The 9,940-nt window shown below is 32.4% G+C and overlaps 1 long non-coding RNA gene across 1 annotated transcript in view; it reads left to right on the top strand.

The window, feature by feature from the left end:
- LOC108687913 overlaps positions 1-9,940 on the top strand; it is an 89,715-nt gene that overhangs the window by 30,890 nt on the left and 48,885 nt on the right. The window contains exon 2 of the long non-coding RNA XR_001931764.1: positions 1,480-1,547. This is a non-coding gene — a long non-coding RNA (uncharacterized LOC108687913). The remainder of the gene's footprint in view (positions 1-1,479; positions 1,548-9,940) is intronic.

Below are 9,940 nucleotides of genomic sequence, written 5' to 3'. Positions count from 1 at the left end.
TATATATATATATATATATCTTCATATTTAATCCTTATTTTTTTATTCAAATATATATTGCAAAAAAAATTAGCATTTATATTAATCTTCTTATTCATTGTATCATTTGTTATATTTATTTTAATTATTCATTTTAGCTGGTAAAGACTAAATATAATCAAAACGTACCACGTTATTATTTCTCTTGTTTGAATGAATAAACTATTATCAACATTCTTTGGTGTTCATTTTGATTCTTAAATTACGTTTTATTGCTTTGAAAAAACCAAACTTTTATTTTTTAATTTAATCTTCCTATTATACATTTAAAGAATATTTAACGAAGAATGTTTTATTTTAGATTTAAAAGTAGATCACTTGTTAAAAAGTTTCTGATATATCAAAAAGTTTATTTCTTAGAAATAATTATTGCATCGATCGAGAAACTGGACGCTTCAACATTTAATAACTATATACTCACCTTCAATCTTCAAAAGATTGAGAAACTAAGATAAATCGCGTAAAGTCATAAGTTATAAATTATGTAGTGAAAGCAAAAGTTCAATATTTCATACACTCATCAAAGAAGAAGTTTATGTTTTGTCATAAATATTGATTACAAAAAAAGCCGATGATCCCAGACCAATGTTTGCGATATTATCTATAATGAAATCTTTATGAAATGATCGGAATAGAAATGATAAGTATTCAGTACTGATTCTGATAGAGAGATTCTGATCCCCTCTATTTTCATTTAAATGTAGAATGCATAAGAACGTACCAACTTTAGAACGGGCGCTTTTCATAGAATTTCACGATGAAGATCTCATTCAAGTAGGATCGTATTGATATCTTGAACGATTGCGAAACTATAATAAAAGCTTTTGAATCAGAATTTAGAAAAGAGAATTGCACTCTGTTCTTGCATTAGCGCAAACATTAATCGAATTATCTTGTGCATATTGCTTACCTTACGTGCATTCCCCCAAAGAGTTTCCAGGTATTTACTATGTTATTACGTTATGCTGCAGTGGATCATGTATCGTGGAATAATTATTCATAGCTGCGGGGAGATACAAGATTCCCTCCCATCCGTGGAGAGTTCTCAATATGTAAGCACTGTTGCGCACCACCCCAATCTTCTCGAGCCTTGATCTTACGGCTCGCCTTGACTTTACAGAATTTATGAAGCGATTTACGTTAGTCGCAATTCGATACCTTTTTCTTTCCGAATAATTCTCGCAAACCATATCTTGCGAGAACGAAAGGCGAACAAAGAGTTACTACTGAAAGATCTGTCGTAAAATCAACACTTTAAATATAAATATCTGTATTTAGATTGGCGGAGACGAGTGAAGAAAAGATTTGTAGAATAGTAACAATAGTAAATCGCGTTACGCACTGACGTTTGATTCTTTCGACAGATCTTTCCGATAAATTTGCATGTCACAGAACAGCGAAATGCGATGCAAAACTGATTTGTCATCGTTCACTTTTCAGACGAAAGAATCGGAGATCGATCGTCGGAGCATCAAATTGAGCTGAATAGGAAGCTGCACGTCCCTTTGGTACGTAAAAACATTTGTATGATTTCACATGAATGAGTTAGCTTGAAAAAAGTATAAAACTAATAAATGATATCAAATAAAAAATTTTTATAGTTAAGAGCTAGTTTAAGGAACTATAAATTTTTATAAGTCTCATTGTAAATACACATGTATTAACGAGTTTAGCTCTAAATTTGAAAGACAAATTAAAACACTAATTTATAAATTTTGAATAATTTTTAAAGTAAGAAAACAACAGTTTTTTAACGTATTATGCTGAGTTCGAATATGCCATCAGAAAAATTCAATCAAGTCAAATTTTGAAGATATATTAATGTTAGATATAACATGTTATTTTAATAATTATAATATAATAATTTTTAAAATATAGCATTTCTTTCTAAATAATTTGGATACGAGAAGTGATAAACAAGTTGAACATTTCTATCAGGATTTGATGATAATTGAAAAACATTATTAGTAATATTAGGACGAAAATGTACGAGATTATTGTTTGACTCTAATACGTGAAATTGACTCAAATTTATATAAAAAAACAAAAATTAAGCGTTCAACATTTTTTATTCATTTTCTAATTTAAATAATTTATATTTGTTTACATTTTTAGACAAAAATGTCTTGTTATATCTCAAAAACCGGACCTATTGGCAACATTTTGATAGCAGATTCCGTAGCTTAATGTTGAAAATTATTCTAGAAACAGTTTTCACTAAGGGAAAAATGTTTAATATTTATAACTATAATTACATATTACTATAATTAGGATTATTACTGCTATAATAATAATAACAGTAACTATGTATATAGTTCTAACAACAAATGTATATAATTGGCAACCTAAAATGATTATAATTATAGTAATAATTATTATAACCATAAAATAATTGAAATTACCATTAAAATGATTCAAGTAACTATAATTTTATAGTTATATTTTGGGATAACTATAAAAAATATAGTTAAATTTCTGCATAAATTTAAATTTGCATTGCAAAATTATTGTCGTGTTGCGCAAGTAACATACCGAATTCGTTATTTTACGAAGGTACACTTATACCACATAAATCGCGATTCGATAGTAAATTCACGGAAAAATGTTACGAAACAAGAAATACCTTTGGGAAAACTATCGAGACAGCACGGATATCTCTACATTGCTCGTAACGTAACAACAAAAAAGACATCCCCTTGGAAAATGAAATAGCCATGTAAAAGGTTCACTTCTCACTTTTATTCCCACAATCCCACAATAATTACATCAAAGAGCAGTACCATCGTCGTTGTCGTCATTGTCGTCGTTTTGTCTCGTCCATTTGAAGACAAATTGCCTGAATGAAATAACGAAGTTAAGCGTGCTCAAGCAGCTGCTTTATTAACTTTAATGCAAAATGAGTAAGCTCGGTAGCAAACGCCGTAAAGAATCTCGAGGAGGACAGTCCCAGCGATCGAAGTGGACGATTGATGCTGTTGCAGAAAAACATGAAGGACTGCTCTACTCGAGAAGAAGGACACGCGCAAATTTGCATAAAAAGGATTTGTTGGAAGCGATTGCGTGGAAGAAGTCTCGTACAGAATGCGAACGAGTCTTGTGCGCGCACGAGGGATGCAGCAAATTTTTTTCTGCTTTTTAATTCTCCCGCAGGACATCCCCGATGTCACGAGGCCACCCCGTTCGCCTCACTTTACCTCTCTCCCCCATTTCGCAGCTACCTTGATTAATGCCGCGACGCAACCGACTCTTCGACCGGTCTCATCGACGGAGCTACTTTTCCTATTCCCGCGAACGGGATTAAGAGAAAGGAAGTCGCTACGTTAAATCCTTTCTGTCCTGAGTCTCTATTTAATAAAGAAGAGACCTGAATTTTTCATAAGTTTTTCCTACGTGACTGTGAATGACGACGTGAATACCTAGGAAAAAAATAATATTTTAAAATAGGCCAATTTATCAAATTTCGGGCTGTTATTAATCACGGATGAGTTAGCTGGAAAATATAATTTCCGTATCGTTTCTCATAATTAAATTACTTCATAAAATTATAAAGTCTTTTTGTAATATTTGTTGCAAATTAAAAATGAGAAGTATGTAAAAATAAGTTTTTATTATTCATCCACATTTGTTCGCTCTTGAATATTAAAGGAATTAAATCACGCAATTTAGAAATATAACAAGTGGTAGTTATACATCGGGAACAAGCTGAAAGCTATCACGAATTGGAGAGAGTGCTACGAAAAAATAAAAGAGAAAGCGCGCAAGCAAGAAGGAAGTAAAACGAGCGCCAATTTATCGATAAAAGCGGGCTTCGTACCGAGCAGCCGTGATCGACTTTTTTATTGCAGGTTTTCCAAATAATTTTAATGAAATATTGGAGAACCTGCTGCAGTTTGGTCCAGATTGCTCTCTTCTCTTCTCAGTTTCGTTTCAGCTAGTTTGTCTCTCTTATCCACTGCCTGGAATTTCATTAATTTAAAACAATCTTGTTGCACAACCGATTGTCGTGGATTTATATTGAAAACCGTAAAAATGCATGGGAAAAAGATCTTATGACCAAAGAAAAAAAGATTCCTGCCTTAATCACTGCCTTTAATTTAACCAGAAAAGAGCGCGATTAAAAATAGGACTATCAAATTCTATATGATGAACGTATTTATTTATTTAAAACTAACAAAAATAATCTCGAATAATGAATAATATTTTCGTGTTTTTCTAACCATTCATGACAAATAAAAATTTATTTGTGATTGGCTAAAATCATCAATTACTTATTTAAATTTTTGTCCATTGCGAAAGAAAAATTGTAAGTCAAATTATGTATATAATAAAATAAATTAATTATTCTAATAATTCATATATATTTTATTCCTACTCTCTTTAAAATTACATAAATTACATTGCTAAAATTGCAACTCAGAAGTTATTACAAGAATTTGTTAAAGTGCGAAATCTTGTCTCTTGAATGTGTGTTAATTGCAGGACATCGCGTGCCAATTGTTCCTCGTGAATACTTCACGCGAGTATAGCGCACCATATCGAGTAATGTGGCAACTTGAAATAAAGCTGAAAAGTTTTAAAGGTTTTAGGTGTGAAGTTGAAATATTTTAATTGTAATGGCGGAAACATGCGCACAAACGACGGTAACGACTATACACTGACAATAAAATGAGTTCAGGAACGACTGTGTAAACTGAGAAACCAAATAAGGAAAAATCTTATGCAAATTAACAAACTTAAATGGTACAACATAATTAGAACATTGATTACATACACACAATAATTCAACGTTTCATAGAAACGTGGTTTTTCAACTTATAATACATCGAGGGCGATTCAACTTTAAATAAAGATGCTTCTTTTTCAAGAGAAATTCATTTCGTTGGCAAAATATAACGCGCAGTCTATTATATATGTTAATCTACATTCGAGTCTTTTCAAGCATTGAAAATACGTTGTTAATCTCGCTATTTCTAATACAGTTCCCAAGGGAATTATTTTTATTAAAATACATTGTAATGTCATAAAAATCTGAGTTCGTAAAAAATAGGAAATGCGAGCACCACAACAGATCCCACGCAGCAACGCGCTAGCAAGATTCATAATATTTACATTTATCTCGATAAATTTACGGCATTTATGTGCCGTTCATCTATCCGCACATTGTGCGTTATGTTTCCCCTTATAAATCTCGTTGTTGGTAACTTAATCACGTTGGATTTATCACACAACGCTCGCATTCGTACGACTTGTTTGTGAACGATAAATCGCCCGAATCACTTCGCATTAATTGACTATAAAAAAGTTATGCTATCATTAACTATACATTTTTTTGTTATTAAGCACGCGTTGTCTGATTCCATGGTTATTGAGGATATCTCTGAGAATTTCAGAAAGAATTATATCTCATTAAACGCGCTTACTTTATTTACAGACGCTTTAATCACGTCTTTCGCGAAATTTTTCCACATTTGATTGTAAATATTTATGCAACTAATCTTTGAAATTCAAAATTAATTAAAGAATTAGAAACCGTTTAAAATTAAACGAAGTATAAAATTTCGTTCTCGTACTGTGAAATCCTTTGATTCTCTTTCATTTAATTACTTATAAAATAAAAAAACTATCGCTGTGTACATTTTAATCAAAGAAATCGTTTTCAAAAGTTGAGAAGAAAAATCTTTTGAACGATGAAAAACACGAAAATGTAAGTTTTAGCAAAATATATTTACGTTAGCAAAATTTATTTATTAAATTATACTTATATAAAAAAGGGAATGATGTAAATTCATTTGGTATATAGATAATATCGCAGGAAACTGACGGAATGCCGCCGCTGAAAGCGAGTAAAGACGTAGCTATAATCTGACAATGAGTGACAACCACGACGGCAATCAACGTCGGACGTCAAGTAGAATAGGTCTCGTTGTGGCAGGTTTCTAGCTGAGTAACGCGCTGGCTATAGTGAGGCCAAAGATTATGCAACTTCCGTAACAGAGGCTGTCAGACGCGCGGTACCAGCGTGTGGGACGGCAAATAAATGGTCGATTTAAAAGCTGGCGCCACGATCAATAATTTACAGATATTCGCTGAAGATGTTGTCTCGCAAGTAATAGTATATATGAAATAGTCCTCGCTGATATGCCACGCAAAAAAATCCTTTTAATGTTATTAAAATCAGTCGAATCTCGTAAGAGTGTCTGCTTTCGCATTGAGCCCTTATGCTTACCATTGTTCTTATCAGAAAACTGCTGGAGTAACCGTTTTCATCTCCTGGCTTTTCTCTTAGGTAAAATCTACCGTACTGCGACCTCTTTTCAACGCCCCTCACTGTCTGTTTGGATTTCCCAACCGGCTTGCTTATAAAGTTTTAGTGACACGCTTCTTCGCGGACGTTTCTCTCCGTCGAGACTACAGATATCCAGTTGCTTTCTCCACTTTTCTCGGTTAACCTCGAGCATCTTAATCCTATTTCTATCCAAAGGAGCAGAGTTCGAGCTTTTCGAGCGCAACGACGTCGAAAATATCATTACTCGAGTTAAGAACGTAAGTAGGCTCGTAAATAGACTTGTTCCATCATTTCTCTTAATACATACTATCTACGTTAGAGGGCTCACAACAACAAGATTCCTAATTAATGGGATCAGTTTATTATTGTAATATAGGATCTAAAGAGAAATAACACGTACAATATGAGAAGAATTCCGAGTCTTCTCTGTTCCATTCTTTCTCGTAGATATATGTGCGATATTATATCGCGTCCAATCTTATCATTGCACCTCATACCTTGCCTTCGTATGTAAAACTGCGGGAACAGCGACCTGTCGTTTCCCTGGATTAGAATTACGCGCATATGACAGAGAGTGAAATTTTATGGACGTGATGAACGTGCCGACAAAACAATAGAATAAACGGACAGAGTAAGGTGGTGCGTGTTCTCACGGGCTTTGCACACTGTTTATGTGACTTCCATGTGTGGGACAACTGGTTGCACACGTACACAGACATGAAAATCGTGTACATACGAAACCGTCGACTCATCTAAACTCGACCACGACATAAATAGGAGAAAAAAAGGATAAAAAAAAAACGTTAACAAAACGATATTGTTCCGTGAAGTTATTCTAATTAGACGTATAACGTAATTAATATACTATTCGCGTATCTTGCTATACGTTTTTTAATCTGTGTTTTATTTATTGCTTAATATTATTACGGCGATATACTGCGCGTTAATTTGAACCTCTTTTGCTCCCTTTTTCTCCGTGCAAAATCCCGAATTCTGCCTGATCTCCAATGATTGATGGCAAGTCCGATGCTGCCCGCTTATTAACTTTTCTGTGCACGTATTACATTCATCCAGAAACAAGTACGAAATTGTCATTTCGCTTATTGGTTTGGAACAAAAATGTCATGCATTATTTAACGTTAAAAACCGATATTATTCCACCCATAAAAAAGATCGATTAATTTGTAGAGGATTTGGAGAGGATTGGACGCGGATAAAAGGAGACAATTGAAAATATTCATCATTGTTCTTTGCTCCGAAACCTGAGATATTTCTTTTACTAAAGAAATCTACTCTAGATACACCAAAGTAACGCAATCTTTTTATCTGAGCCGAAATGTCGATAACTTTCTTATTGGTTATTTTGATCATTTTGAACCTAATGACCTATAGACTAATAAGTACTTAGTATTATTGATACATGATATGGTTAATAAATCGAAAATGGAGGATCTTTGCGCTACTCTGATATATCTAGAGTTTTACTTTCACGGCTTTGATTTGCATTGTCCCAAACGCGATATATCCATACTTATCTCAATATATTTTCTCGTAAGAAAAACGGGAACGCAAGATATTCCGTTTTAGTGCATCGATACTTTGCTCGCGCGGGTATTACTTTTGTTTCGTGCTTGCTAAATTGGAAACGGTTCGCAATTGAACCTGCTCGTAATTAAAACTCACCGGCGGAAGTGGTTAACCTTTTGCAAAGAAACTTGAGATGCGCGGCACGCAAAACGATCCGGAACACTCAACACAGAGCTTCCGCAATGGGCACCTGGATAAGTGACTTCAAAGGCTATTGTCTGCATATTTTAACATAGCAAATGAATCAGTATTGTGCTGCGCATTTTGCATGACGAAGGACCGAATGGCTGTGCGTGAAAACATCGGCGAGACTCGCGTTTGATTTTCCAAAATTTCGGGAATTTTAAAACATCCATGCGTTTGATAACGATATTAATAGGTCTCTTGCCTGATTGCTGTACGTCCCCATTGTAACCAGATAGTAACGTTACAATGTTTGCATGAAAATAGAGTTTGAAATTTCGAGAATTTATTTAGTCCCTTTATTTTTTTCTCTCGGGTGATTTTTTAAATTTAAAATAATAACAAAAAAAGTACTGTGGTCAGTGTGTTAAATACAGTCAGTGTGTTACGTTTAAATACATCCGAAAAAACAACACAATTAAATTAAATATAGTTAATTTTAAAGAACGAAACGCGCTCGTTGTTAATATGTATATCACATACGCAACCCGTATCCATTATATAGAAAAGCCAAAAAGGCGAAATCATTATTTTATATCTTGTATTTGATATGCTAAAATATTTACGAAATTTAATATTGAAAATTTATAATTTGTTTTATATGTTAAAATTAAACTAATTATGCTGCGAAATATTTTTTCTTCTTTTCGAAGAGAGAAAGAGAGAGAGAGAGAGAGAGAGAGAGAGAGAGAGAGAGAGAGAGAGAATCTCTTGATTTTAAAATAATCTGCTTTCACAGCATCAAAACTTTAATTTAAAAATAATGAATTAATGTAGACCAATTTCATTGTTTTGCGATTGCTCAATTTCTAATCTGTACACGCTCTACGAGCGATCAAGCTTTGCGCTCTCGAGCTAATGTACGATTTCCCACAGCCACCCATTTTCCGGTTGTTTCGAAATTGGATACTGCGGAACCAATAAGTTCAGTACACTTTGCTTCGATTCAACATGATCTCGAGGAAATTTTGTATAAAACAGGAGGAGATGGAAGACGATCTGCATTTCTTGCAAGGAGAAGAGATTTTTTTGTAAATGATTTTTGAAATAACAAAAAATAATATTAAACTTTTACCTAACTTTAAAATAATCGTTCAAGTTTAGAAAAAGTTCAAGAAATAATTCGTTCAAGCAAGTATTATATATTATTTATAACCAAGACTACGATAGATACGAATTACTAGATATATTTAGTAATTTGATAAAATCGATTTAGCCAGATAAGAAGTAATTAATAACTTAATACTTAAAGAATTAAGATACGAAAAGTTATACCTATATTGCTATCTGTATGGTTTCATAGCTTATCATTTGTAAATTTTGATGTCTGCAGTAAATAAGCTATTTGAAAAACTCATCTTTTATAAAAAAAATTATAATAATTAATATATATATATTTATGTATACATTTTCTTTCTATATTAATACATTTTTATATAATATCTTTATTATAACTTTTTTTGTTTAATTTTCTCTGTATTTATTTCTTCTGTTTATTTATATTCTTACACAAAACTAAAGCCTCAAACATAATGCAAGGGAATAGCAATAGCGATAGAAATAACACGATTTCAATTTATCAGGTACTATATATCCTGGTAGAATTCGATATCTGATAGATTGAAATCGTATTATTATTTCTATCGCTATCGATATTTCCTCGCATTGTCTAATTATCTATTATATTATTTCCAAATTAAAATGTACATTTAACATGATTAAGTTACCAACCAATTATAATATTTATTAAATCATATAATGTTTAATTTTGCATTATAATTTATAAACAGAAGTAATAAATACAAAAAAAGTTAAACAAAATATATTTTAATAATAATAATATGT

This window comes from Atta colombica, unplaced genomic scaffold, assembly GCF_001594045.1.
Source record: "Atta colombica isolate Treedump-2 unplaced genomic scaffold, Acol1.0 scaffold220, whole genome shotgun sequence".
Lineage (NCBI taxonomy): Eukaryota > Metazoa > Arthropoda > Insecta > Hymenoptera > Formicidae > Atta > Atta colombica.
The sequence above is the reverse complement of the archived record's forward strand: the minus strand, read 5'-3'. Positions and strand labels throughout refer to the sequence as shown.